This window comes from Bos grunniens, chromosome 13 (assembly GCF_055505025.1).
Source record: "Bos grunniens cultivar Pamir isolate PY7600 chromosome 13, Bosgru_T2T1.0, whole genome shotgun sequence".
In the NCBI taxonomy this organism is placed as follows: domain Eukaryota; kingdom Metazoa; phylum Chordata; class Mammalia; order Artiodactyla; family Bovidae; genus Bos; species Bos grunniens.
Genome location: NC_141177.1, coordinates 3225416 through 3238861, shown reverse-complemented (window position 1 = coordinate 3238861; position 13446 = coordinate 3225416). Strand labels below are relative to the sequence as shown.

General features: G+C 43.5%; 1 long non-coding RNA gene across 16 annotated transcripts in view; it reads left to right on the top strand.

Annotated features, from left to right (window-relative positions):
• The window catches only part of LOC147359972 (uncharacterized), a 515690-nt gene that overhangs the window by 239119 nt on the left and 263125 nt on the right, over window positions 1-13446 (top strand). For 5 of the 16 annotated variants that reach the window (XR_015138853.1, XR_015138849.1, XR_015138842.1 and 2 more), the window contains 2 exons: window positions 5047-5183; window positions 5317-7620. The exons of 7 other annotated variants lie outside the window; for them this stretch is intronic. This is a non-coding gene — a long non-coding RNA (uncharacterized LOC147359972). Of the gene's footprint in view, window positions 1-3458; window positions 3630-5046; window positions 5184-5316; window positions 7621-13446 lie in introns of those variants that run through there. 4 more of the 16 variants (XR_015138841.1, XR_015138838.1, XR_015138848.1 and 1 more) reach the window with 2 other exon arrangements.

Genomic DNA, 13446 nt, shown 5'->3' with positions numbered 1-13446 from the left:
AAAGAAATAAATACTGAAATTCTCAGTGTTTCTAATGATGAAAATACAGTGTACTAAATAAATTTTGGTTGTACTATTTTTTCATTTCCCTGTGCATTTAGAACCGATGGTAAGACAGTTTTAATGTTTTGATCAATATTTTTAAAGGTCATGGTATGACTGGAATTTTTACCACTGATCATTAATATCAGTTGGCATAGTTTCAGCTTGCAGAGTCATTTTTATAGTCCTACATTTCTGTGCAAAGTGAGGACTCTGTACCATTTGCTCATTCAAAAAGATTTGGGAAATAGACAAGAGAAAAAAACAAATACATAACCCCACCCCTCAAAGGTACTTGTTGGTCTATCAATGTGTTTTTTCTGATTGACACTGAATCGTATAACTTTATTCTTACTTGTTTTGCGTAGCTGTGATTCTTAAAGAATTTTATTTCCATTTTTTTAAATAGACTTTGTATTTTTAGGGCTGTTTAAGGTTCATAGCAAAATTTAATGAAGGTAGAAAAAGTTCTCATAAACACTGCCCCCGCAAACCCAAAACCTGTCCCACTGTCGATCACCGTTGTGACAGTCCATGAGCTTACACACGTTATCATCACACAAAGCCCATAATTTGTGTCAGAGTTCACTCAAGGTGAGGTTCATTCTATGGGTTTTGATAAATGTATGATGATGTGACTCCACCATTGTAGCATCATTACAGAACATTTTCACTGCCCTGAGTGCCGTAGAATTGAAGATTTTGAACTGTGGTGTTGGAGAAGACTCTTGAGAGTCCCTTGGACTGCAAGGAGATCCAACCAGTCCATTCTAAAGGAGATCAGTCCTGGGTGTTCATGGGAAGGACTGATATTGAAGCTGAAACTCCAGTACTTTGGCCACCTGATGCGAAGAGCTGCCTCTTTTGAAAAGATGCTGATGCTGGGAAAGATTGAGGGCAGGTGGGAGGAGAAGGGGACGACAGAGGATGAGATTGTTGGATGGCATCACTGACTCAATGGACATGAGTTTGGGTAAACTCCGGGAGTTGGTGATGGACAGGGAGGCCTGGCGTGCTGCGGTTCATGGGGTTGCAAAGAGTTGGACATGATTGAGTGACTGAATTGAACTGAACTGAGGAACATTCTTGATTTTCTTCAACTGGCAGGAGGTGGGAGGGAGAGAGTGGGGGAGAGAAGGGTTGGAGCTATTTTCATCTTGTGACTCCTGTGGACAGATCCTGTTTTAAAAGAAAGTTAACACAAGTCAGAAAGCAGTGCTGAGAGATGAAGGGATACCAGATTCTGCTGACATCGTTTGAGTACATTCATCCCACTGTGTCTGAAACCAGCCCTCTATACTTATATACCAGTGGCTTCCCTTTTTTCTCAAGCCAGTTTCTTTTTTTTTTGCAACCCAAAGAAGTTGGCCTGACATAAACTGTAATTAGCTAATGACCAGAACCTCAGCTGTCTAAAGAAGAACTTGTCACTCTTAACAGATGCCACATGTTTTCTTTCAACTGACACGGTTTGGAGTATCTGTTCATGGCTTTACAGGAATGAGGAATAGGTATTTGTAAGTTTGTGAGTGCAGGTTAAAAAAGTAATTGGAAACTCAGTAAGTACAAAAACATCTTCAATCAAATAAAGATTTTGTAAGCTCAAGTATTGTTCATTTTTATGATGGACCATGTAAATCTTCATATATAAAAACTTTACTATCATTAGGGTGTGTCACACAAAATAACAAACACACCTTTTTCAATCTGGTTGTAAATATGCAGAGTGGAATTTATTTCACCAAAGCATTACATGCTTCCAACTGATACTATATCAATAAAAGCTCTCACTCCAAGATGTCATTAAAGCCACATTTGTTCATTTCTATTTATTATTAGAAAAAAACAAAATGAAAAAAAGTGGATTTGAGTCATATTTCCTGTGACTTCATTTGCTGGCATGTAACACTTGTGAATTTTATTCAATTCATTTAAAATGATTTCTAACATGCAGCCAGAAAGTTAAGGGTGGCAAAGAATTCAAAATGCTCAGCAAGCATCCAAGATTTCTCAGGAGACAGGTTTAGAATCACAACTAAGGTACGTTTTCCTGAAGGAACTGTATCTTAGAAAAATTGTCTCTAATGAAACCGAATTTTTCCTAATAAATTCAGCTCATTTGTGTTTTAAAATCAGTAGACACAAATGACCTTCTTAAAATAAGGTGTTTTTTTTTTTTTTTTAAAGAATAGGTCAGATACAGGCCAGGATCTGTGATGCTCACTTCAGATGCCCTCGGAATTCATCATCTTTTCTTATTGACTTTGTAACTATGTGATTACAAAGAGGTCAGCTGGGCTGAAGTGATGAGTACCGATGTCAATCTTCATCCAGAATTTGAAGAAAACCTTTCAGAGGTTGAGGATACCCAGATAATTTTCAGAAGTGGAATTGGGAGAAAAAAAGGAAACCCAATAATACCTAAAACAAAACAAAGTGGAAAAAGGCTTATGTCTTAAAATTCCCCAATTGTCCCTGGGAGTTGAAATGCTACAAAAGCTGTCTTCTTTAAAATGATTCTACCCTTTTGAGAGTAGCATTCTAGGAATCACTTACCTTAGGAGTTTGCTTCTAGTGTTAGCTAACCTAGAGAGAGGGTTACCAGCCTGGGGGTTAGGGGTGGGTCGTCTCAGTGAATCAGTATAAGTGATGCCACCCCCGCAGCTGACAGTGTTCCCCATGAGCCGCGTGCTCGTGGAGGCCTTTGTGGTGGATATGTGGAGCCTTGGCACCCATTTCTTCCTCCTCTTCTGGGAGGTGGGGAAGCTCGGTAGAATGATTCCCAGGGTCCCTAGGCGGTCAGAGTTCCAGGTAGAGTTAGACTCTCTACACCAGTTGTCCTGGGCAAGATCTGGAAGGTGGGAGTGAGACAGAGCTGCCCCCTGCAACCGTGACGGTTAACAAGCAAGGGCTCACGGTGTGACTGCATGTCCGTCAGACGCCAGGTCCCCGTGTCTGATTATCACCCGGGTTGAGACAACAGCAGAAATGGTCACAGCAGCAAAAACATTACCATGACCTGCAAATTAACAGTCTTCCTTCCAGTTCTTCCAGTGACTTGATAGGCAGCATCTAAGTCCCTTGTATAAGACTTTTATTAGACCCTGTATAAGACCCTCCTTGCATCCATGTTCTTTCCCCAGAAAGGTGCCAACAGTTACCAGTGCATCTCAGTTTGTCCAGGACTGCCCCAGTTTTAACACTGAAAGTTCTGCATTCAGGGAACCTCCTCAGACCCTGGAATATTGGCATGATTGGTTGCCTTAAGATGCAGCCACTCTGGGTGGGACCTTCTATCTACATCAATCCTGTCTGTGGGCTTAACATGAAATTCTCTTTGATCAATGGGATTACTAGCAAACAGTACCCAAGAAAGATCCCATTTTCTCCTCTGCCTCTGCCTGGAAAATGCCTAGGATATCCTGCTGGAGATTCACACATTTGGCCCAGATGCACCAGCCAACAGCAAGACATGGGGTGAGACCAGCATGACTGGAGAACTGCCCAGTACTGCCCAGCCAAGCCCAGACCTCTGTTTCTGATCTGCAGACCCGTGATTTAAATAAATGCTCTTTGTTTTTAACTGATGTGTGTGTGTATGTGTCTGTGTTTCAACATTATCATGGTAATAGACAACTGGTACACGCATACGTGCTAAGTCGCTTCAGTCGTGTCCGACTCTTTGCAACACTGTGGACTCCAGGATAGCCTGCCAGAATCCTCTGTCCAAGGGATTCTCCAGGCAAAAATACTGGAGTGGGTCGCCATGCCCTCCTCCAGGGGATCTTCCCGACCCAGGGATCGAACCTAAGTCTCTATGTGTCCTGCACTGGCAGGTGGGTTCTCTGCCACTAGCGCCACCTGGGAAGCCCTGACTGGTACGCCTATCACTCAGATTAACTCAGTTAATGCCTGGAATAACTGGACTGGTTTCTGTTTTCTGCACTGAATCCTGACGCCCAGAACTTTACAAAGATTTGCTCCTTTCATTATCACAACGACCTGATGAAGAGGAATGATGGCAGTGCCCATTCTGCACTGCACGCGGATCAGGGACGGTAACTAAATCATCCGAGTCCGTTCTTCTGGGAGATGCGGAGCCGGAACGCAAGCCAGGCTTGTGGGAATGCAGAGCTCACCTTCTTAGCTGTTGAACAAACTAAGTTACACCTAGGGGAAAAGAAATAGGAACACATTCTTTCTGCTGGAAAGAATCTAGAAGACAGGTTTGCAAGGTCTCCATTGGATGCAGGCTGTAAAGGAGGTGCAGGTTTCGTGCAGAGGATCAGAAGGTGTAAGGGTGCCTGCATATCCCAGAGCTGAATTCTTTGAGGGTTGTGCAACCTCTTCATCTAATATGATTGCATTTGGCCCTATCTTCAGATTTACTCGTCTTCCCACGACAGCATATTAAGCAACGATCTCAAATAAAGACCCACTCGTCTGAACAAAGGGAACACGCCTCACTCAAGCCCTTCTTTGATTTATAACCAATTCTCTTTTAACATGTGGACCCAACAAACAGGAGATCGCTGACTAGCTTGAACAATGAACTTGTTAGTTAACCGAATTAACAGTGTATTGTTTCACTGCAATGACAGTAATAAAGCAGGAGACGTGAAGTCGATACAGTCACAACTGAATCGTAATGGATGAGATATTTACAGCAAAGCTGTTAAAACATTGAATAAAATATGGGAAGAGCAAAAGCAGATGTGTTTTTATTCTTTCGAGTTGAAGCTTGTAAGGTAAAAAGATAGTTTGAGTAATAATCACAGGTTCTGATTCACAATGCATTAATAAATATTCATATGGTACCAGCCGCTGAAACTTTCCAGATACAGAAATAAAGTGAGAAAGCCTGTTCTTCCTTACACTTTGCTAAGTTTAGATTTCCAGACACACATGTCAATATCTCCATTAGGTTCTCTTAAAAGTTCTCTCTTATTTTCTACAGCCTTCCAAGTCTTGCTGGCGAAACACTCACCTTCTCTTTTTTTCCAGTGTCACAGTGTTTCCCCCACTCAAACCAGAAGAAAGTAGAAAAGACACGATGGTCTATTAATAAAGAAGAGACCTATAATTTAAGTAGAAGATAGAGGTGGAAGGAAATGAGCGTTCCTCCTCTGAATTAGGCACAGGTAAATGAGCTTTATATCCCACAATCCCAAATGAGTTCGAACAGTAGCATGCTTGATTTCGCAAGATCAAGCAAAATGCGTTTATATGCTTTCCCCCTCTTCTTCTGTTATTATCTTGTCTTTGTTTTCAAAGGAACAGGGGAGTTTTCGAGAGCGCAGGGGAAGGCTGCTCTACCCAGACCTGAAACAACTGGGGAGACATAACTGGGGACGTGAGTGTGTCAGGATGCTGCGTCCGGATTGTTTCCCTGCCTTTCAGAGAAGCAGCTGTTGGGAGGAGGGGGAGGCTTGGCACAGAGCGAGCTCAGATTTTATGGGGGACGGAAGGAGGAAAGGGGGACAGGAGTGCACTGCCGGGGCCTGGACCCCTCCGACGGGCAGCTCAAGCCTCCCCGGGAGAATGCCAGGTCTGGATCCGGGCGGCTCCTTGATGGATGACCAGGAGCACCGCAGCGGGAGCAGGACGGCGCGCCGAGGTTGCTATGACACCCTTTGTTCCCCACTCGCCGGCGTTTCCTGGCGCGTGTGGACCTCGGCGTGCGTGTAGGACCGCGCGGCTTTGTGCGGCGCCGCTGTGGTCCCTGTTCCGCCGACGCCCGCGTCCTTTTGTCTCCTTTCGCGGCACCACGTCCTCTCCCTGAATCCGCACGGACTCTGCTGTGGGCTCCATTCTCTGCTCAGATTATCTCTGTGAGCTCCAAGTGAGCTTTTGTTGTTGTTTCTAACCAGCCCCTCCTTCCCGGCCCTGCCCTTTTACTATTCTTTTCCCTTTCAATCACTGTTATCCTCGCAGACCTACATTGCGGTTTTCATCTGCTGTATCTTCCGCAAAGATCTGAAGCTGATGTTTTGGGCACTTGTCTGTGGCCCAGAGTTGTAGGGAGTGAGAGGTCAGGGCGGGTGGCTTCTGAGAACAGGACCGGTCAGGGAGGAGAGGCCAAAGCTGGGGCTCAACGGAGGAGACTCTTCTTGCCAAAGGCCTCCAGCCCCTTCCCAAGAAAAGGGTGTTCCCTGAAGAACTTCCCTTGTGCACAAATTCTGGAGCGGGCAGTCCTCTTGACCCCCGAGAGGCCCAGGCCACTTCCACTGGCGGTTCCCAGTGTTACTTACACCCACAATGAAAACACACCAAAGGAGGGTTGTCAAAACTCTGATATATTTACGTTGTTGTTGAGTTGCTAAGTCGTGTCTGACTCTTTGTGACCCCAGAGACTGTAGCCTGCCTGGCTCCTCTGTCCCTGGGATTTCCCAGACAAGAATACTGGAGTGGGTTGCCATTCTTTCTCCAGAGGATCTTCCCGATTCAGGGATAGAACCTGTGTCTTCTGCATTGGCAGATGGATTTTTTTTTTTTTTTTAAACCGCTGAGCCCAGGAAAGTCCATATTTTCAATATTTGCACATGAGCTCAGTTGCTCAGTCATGTCTGACTTTTTGTGACCCCATGGACTATAGTCCATCAGCCTCCTCTGTCCATGGAATTTTCCAGGCAAGAATACTGGAGTGGGTTGCCATTTCCTACTTCTGGGATTTACATTTAAATTAATGTCCTTCATACAAATCTCAGGCTACGTAATTGTGCTATGAGTAAAAAAAAAAAAAAAAAAATAGTGAATTTGTTAACCGTATTTATTCTGTATGACATACTGATGGTTTTGCAAACAAGACTCTGTAACAAAACCCAAGAACATGAGGTGATATTGTAGAAAGCATGTGATATTTGAGAGCTAATATCAATTGTTTTATTGGTTAAATCCTGAAGGATTGGTTGGTTCTCTGCTCGTACTCTGATTCTATCCTTGCTCTGTGCACAATTAACAAGGCATTCTCAATGGGGGCAAAAAATAGGAGTTTCATAAGGCATGTTTTCCCTCCGGTAAGTTTAGCAGAGAAATTAATTATTACTATGCAGTCATCTTTTTTGGAAGACTGTTTGGAAGGTGGTTCTTGTCTCTTTTCCCTTCAGATTTTTTCTTTCTTTGAAATTGGACAGCCTAAATGTTAGCTTTACTGGAGCTGAACATACTGTAACGCTTAACCCAGGTGAAAAACGACTGCTTGCCAATGACTTTTACGTCTATATTAAGACTATGCTGGTTATATAGTGCAGTTAAACATAATATGTTCCAATGTAGAGAGGACGGTAGATCTAGGTGTCAGTGACATGCTTTTGAAAATGCAAAGGTTGTGAAAAGTAAGCCAAGTGTGGCTATATAGAAATTTGTGCAAATAAGAAAAATATAGCTGTTACTTTGTTAGTCATTGGTCTGTACTTTGTGCTGGAATTCTTTATTCACTGGCCAATAAAGATTTTCAGCTAAAGGTAGGAGTTTGTTTTTTTCTAGGTAATTGGCAAATGAATAGAGCCAGACTCTAATAAGAAAACAATGCACCTTGAAAATTGAATAAATAAATGATCCCATATTACTGGCATAAAATGTCCTGGAATTTTGTCCCAGTTAAAATCTTTAGCACTCTACGCTCTTAGGACCTCATTCTTAAGGGAAGGCTCTTTATGAATGAATTTACAGAAAATGAGGCATTTGGCTGAGTTTGTGACTCATTCCAGATTGCACAGCATGTCGTAATTAAGGCTGTGTAGCAGGTTCTAATCCCATGGTCCAGCAATTGGATCATTCTCCCTTAACTTCCTCGAGAATGAATTTCTCATTACAGATAAATGTGTTCAGCACTGTGGGCTGAAATACCAATACTGAGCACATTTTCTAACAGATATTTCAAAAATACAGATGAGTTTACATCTTCCCAAAAGCAGTGCAAGGGATATTCACAGCAGGTGGAAGAAAGGCCTTTCTAGCCGGCAGAAGGGATGCAGAGGTTCTGCTAGACCAGGTTTTCTTGGCCAAGCTTGTCTATGTAGCTCTGGTTAACACACATACATCTACCACTCAAAACTGGGCCCACGACTCTGACAATGAACCTGCCAGCCTGACCAATCAGATCCAAGTCTACCATGTTGCCAGGGCAACTAATACACAGTCACAAAATCAGAATGATCACAGTGGGGAAAAACATACAAAATGCAGTATTTCTGTGCTTTGAGACAGAAAGAGGGGAAAAAAAAATCGCCAAACCTAGGTTGACTGTAGGTAGCAGGAACTGGTACCTGCTTCTTAAGTGTGCTTCATTGTTTCAGGGCCATTTGCAAAATACATATGTTTACATGTATGTGTGTATTCAGATTCATAAGAAAATACACACATCACGTCCGGAACAGTGTAGTGAAGTTCGTGTGGGAGAACAACTGGCAAATGGTGGTTTGAGATGGAAAGATGCGAAGCACAGGGACACACTTAGCTTTCTGAGCATCTCCTGGTTCCGCAGGGTGATTCTGGGCTCACTGCAGCGGATGGTCCCTTTTTTCAGCATTTAGACAATGCTGCTTGCTAAGGTGTTAAAAATGATAAAAAACCTGCCTACCAATGCAGGAGCTATGGGTTCAATCCCTGGGTTAGGAAGATCCTCTGGAGAAGGAAATGGCAACCCGCTCCAGTATTCTTGCCTGGAAAATCCTATGGATAGAGGAGCCTGGTGGGCTACAGTCCTTGGGGTCACAAAAGAGTTGGACACAACTGATCAAATGAACAACAACCACAATTTAATCTATAATCCACCTCATGACTACTGCCTTGAGTTCGCTTCTGTCAACTCTTTCTTTCCATGGCTGACTTCTTCCCATCTTTTGGGGATCAGCTCAAAAGCCACTTTCTCAGGATCCTTCCCTGACCATTCCCTCTCAACAAAGAACCACCCAACTCCCTGACATCACTGGGCTTTATTTCTTTCATTGACCTTATCAACCACCTGAAATATAGTCTCCCTCCCTCCCTCCCTCTCTGTGGGAAGATAAACTCCTAGGGGAAGATATCCTAGAGTGTAGATTGGTATTCAAAATAAAATATGTGCTTTATAACTCTTCATTGAATTAAAAATCCCAATCAGAAAATTTGAGAAACATGGGATGCTTAGATGAAAAGACTAAGGACTGAGACAGTCTGGATGGATAGTGTGTGTGCTCAGTCATGTCAGACTCTGCGACACTTTGGACTGCAGCCTGCCAGACTCCGCTGTCCATGGGATTCTCCAGGCAAGAACAGTGGAGTGGGTTGCCATTTCCTCCTCCAGGGGATCCTCCCTACCCAGGGATCAAACCCACGTCTCTTGCATCTCTTGCGTCGGCAGGTGGATTATTTACCACTGGCGCCACCTGGGAAGCCCGTAAGGGGTAGTGTATTTCCTGTTGATGACAAGTGTTTAACTGGTCGTTAAATAAACAAATTTATTGAACATCTATTATGTGTCAGGCCCTGTTCTGTAGCAGCAACTAAAACAGGCAAAAATCCTGTCCTTATGGGACTTGCAGCTTAGTGAGAGAAGAACCTCCGTGTGACCAGCAGCCACCGTGTGCTGAGGGCTTACTATCTGCTGGAAACCGTGTAGAACACCTGTGATGTCAGTTATAAGAGTCATAGGCGGCGAGTACTACTGTTCATTTTACTTCTTCTTGGTGAGGACCAGTTGCAGAGCAGTTAAATACATCACCCAAGTAAACTTGGCCATGAGCAGGAGAGCAGAGACTCCTCTCAGGTGGTGGACTCCATCCCCACCTCAGAGAAAATATAATCTCATTTAATTGTGGCCGGAAGTCTATGCAGTTGACGCTGTAATCAGCTGTCTTTTCCTGATGAGGAAATGAAGTTGTTTTGCTGTTTAGTCATTTAGTCATGTCTGACTGCTTGCGACCCCATGGACTGTAGCCCTCCAGTCTCCTCTGTCTATGGGATTTCCCAGGCAAGAATACTGGAGTGGGTTGTCATTTTTCCCCAGGGGATCTTCTCAACCCAGGGATCGAACCTGTGTCTCTTGCATTGGCAGGTGGATTCTTTACCACTAAGCCCCTCCCCCTCTCATATACAGATCATATATTTGCACTGAAATACTAACATCTTATGTCCACTGTAAAGCATAAATAAAAGTAAGTTAGAAGTTTAAATGAGCAACATTAAACTGAAATAAACAGCTTGTAATCTAATTATTTTATTAATTAATAGTAAAAGAAATCTCTGCTCTCACTAAACAAATTAGTGTTAAATGTGATCTACAAGCAAAATTTTACATGTTTGACTTGTGATGGCTTCATGTTATTATTTTAAAGCTGAGACCTCACATGTTCTTGGGATGAGGCCCATTATTCCAGTTTCTTTGTGCTGAGCATCCAGTCATCCCCAAATTTAGTCATTTCAACCAATACTTTTATTTTGCTCACATTTTCTGGGTCAGAATTAGGAAAGGGTTCAGCTGGGGGCTCTTCATGTGGAGTCCCTCACTGGTGGAGTCCAGTCGGGGCTTCCCTGGCAGCTCAGATGGTAAAAAACCCACCTGCAATGCTGGAGACATGGTTTGATCCCTGGGTTGGGAAGATCCCCTGGAGGAGGGCATGGCAACCCACCCCAGTATTCTTGCCTGGAGAATCCCATGGACAGAGGGGCCTGGAGGGCTACAGTCCAACCCACAGGGTCACAAAGAATTGGACACGACCGAGTGACTAAGCCCAGCACAGTGCTGGCCAGAGTTGCAGTCATATGAAGTATGAAGATTTGATGGGCTGATGTTCAGGGGGTCACATTCACATGACTGGAGCCGTGGGACGCAGCTGGGGCCGTTGACCAGGGCACAGTCCTGTGGCGTCTCCATGATGATGGTCTCAGTATAGCTAGACCTCTAACCTGTCAGCCTGCTTCCCTCAGAACAAACATCAGGAGAAGACCAGATGGAGAGGCTGCCTGGATTTTCCTGACTTAATCTCAGGAGAGTGTTTCTTCCTTCCTAAGATGTCCATCCAAGCAGTTATATGCCTGTCCAGATTTAAGAACTTAGTGGGGACTTAGCTGTGCCTCTTTGGAGAAGGAAATGGCAACCCACTCCAGTGTTCTTGCCTGGAGAATCCCATGGACGGAGAAGCCTGGTAGGCTGCAGTCCATGGGGTCGCACAGAGACGGACACGACTGAAGCGACTTGGCAGCAGCAGACTATGCCTCTTAATAAGCAAATAATGGGATCACACTGTGAGCCACATGTGGGATGGGAGATACTGTTGGATACATCCCTGGAAAATATAATCTGCCCCCTTCACCATTACAAAATCAGTATCTTATTAATAGATATTTGTGGAATACCTACCATGTGTCAGGCAAAGAATATGGGAAGTAGTGTTTTAAAAATTAAGGCCCTGCCCTTCTGCAGCCTATATTCTAATACCAAAAAAAAAAAAAAAAATTGGGCAATTGATACAACTGTAAATCTATATGTAAAATAATCTTCTTGATAACTCTATGGGTTTTGATTTCTTGGCAAATCTAGGTGATCATCCCTTTTTTTTTTTTTTAAATCTCACAATGTAACTGACGACGAACTCATAGGAATGGAAGAAATTTTGCTATTTTCTTATTGAATGCAGATTCTTTGCATTGTTGACATTTCCTTCAACTCAGATCTCCTTGCAGGAATTTTTAGGCCACTCCTCCATTTTCTAAGAGTTGCTATACTTAAGAGCGTGTGTGTGTGCTCAGTCGTGTCCAACTCTTTGTGACCCCCATGGACTGTTAGCTTGCCAGGCTCCTCTGTCCATAGAGTTTCCCAAGCAAGACAACTGGATTGACTTGCCATCTGCAATGCCAAGGGATCTTCCCGACCCAGGGATCGAACCCCTGTCTCTTGGGTCTCCTGCATTGGCAGGCGGATTTACCAGTGTGCCCCCTGAGAAGCCCCCATAGTGAGGAGCAAGTAGTGAAACCTTTGGATCCTTATTACTGGGCACGTGTAAATTGGAAAAACCTGAAGATGCTGTAGGCTGGAAGGAATAAGAATTGTGCTGGGTTGTAGGATTCCCATCTTTTTTCAGGATTCCTGCAACCCCATATGCAACTGACTCAGATCTAGTGAGACAAGTGCCAAGCTGCTTATTAAAAATATAACACAGCTTAATTCCTTTCTTATTTTTAGTATGGAAATAAGTATAAATAGAAGATCTAATGTCGCCTTTTTTTTTTCCTAGTTTCAATTTTTGAGGTCACTGCTCTAAACAAAAACAGAAAATGCTTCCTTGTTCTTAGTTAACGAGTGTGATGCTTCCAGGAAGGACATAGTCCCCCTTGATGAAGCAGCGCCCACCTCATCTCCTTGTGTGCTTTCCCTTGACTGACGAAGCAAAAGGAGCTAAAATAAGTTCTGTCTTGTAGGAAGTTGCCTGACACACAATGCTGTTCAAGTGAAAGCAAATGCAAATGAGGAGCTTGTGATAGTTTAAATAAATAGAGGGCGACATTTTTATTTTTTCAGTTGCTTATCTGCTTTGGGCGGGGACTATGCTTTGAAGAATCATACAAATGTTTTTGTCCATGTATTAGAATATCTCAGGCTTTTCTCTCTGGAAACCTTTGTGCTCTTGTTGCAGGAATCTATAGAGTGATACATCTCTTGTAAATGGAGATGGAATGTGAGATATTGTTGTTCCTTTCTTGCCAGGGGCCACTTGCTTTTATTTCGGAGTTGATGCATCAGTGACCAGGCTTATTGCTCCCAGAATCCATGTTAAAACACATAAGCCAGAGATTTTCTCGGCTGTGCTATGAACTCATTCTGAGCTTATCTCAATTCTGGTTAAATAATTCAAATATGAATAGCAACAAAGCTGTGAACAGCAATGCTAATGTTAATTCTAACAGCTGAGAGTTCCTCAGTGCCTCCTCTTTGCCAGGTACTGTGTGAGGTGGTCACACAGAGTTACTCTTTACTCCTCCCAGCAGCCCTTTGAGTATATACTATATACTTCAGGAAGTGCCCTGAGGTTCAGAGAAATCAGACAACTTGAATAACAATGGCTGAGTGCAGGACCACCTGTATAGTGTGAAGTCAAAGTTGCATGGTTAATGGCTTCTGTGTTTGTATTATTAGCCCTGTGTTCATGCTATGCTAATACCAGAGGTTGTAGGCAGAATTCTAGAATGATCCTTGGTGTCAGTTGCCTTGGATAATCCCCCCACCCCACCCCCTAGAGTGTGGGAGGAACCTGTAAATATGATGAAAAAAGGATTTTGGATTTTTTTCACTCCTATGGAAAAACGGATTTTGCCTATATGAATTAAGATGCATAATGAATTGACCTCACAAGAGGGAGATTGTTGTGGGTGGGCCTGGCTTTATCAGGTGAGCCTTTGAAGGAGAAACGGAGCTGTTCATGAAGA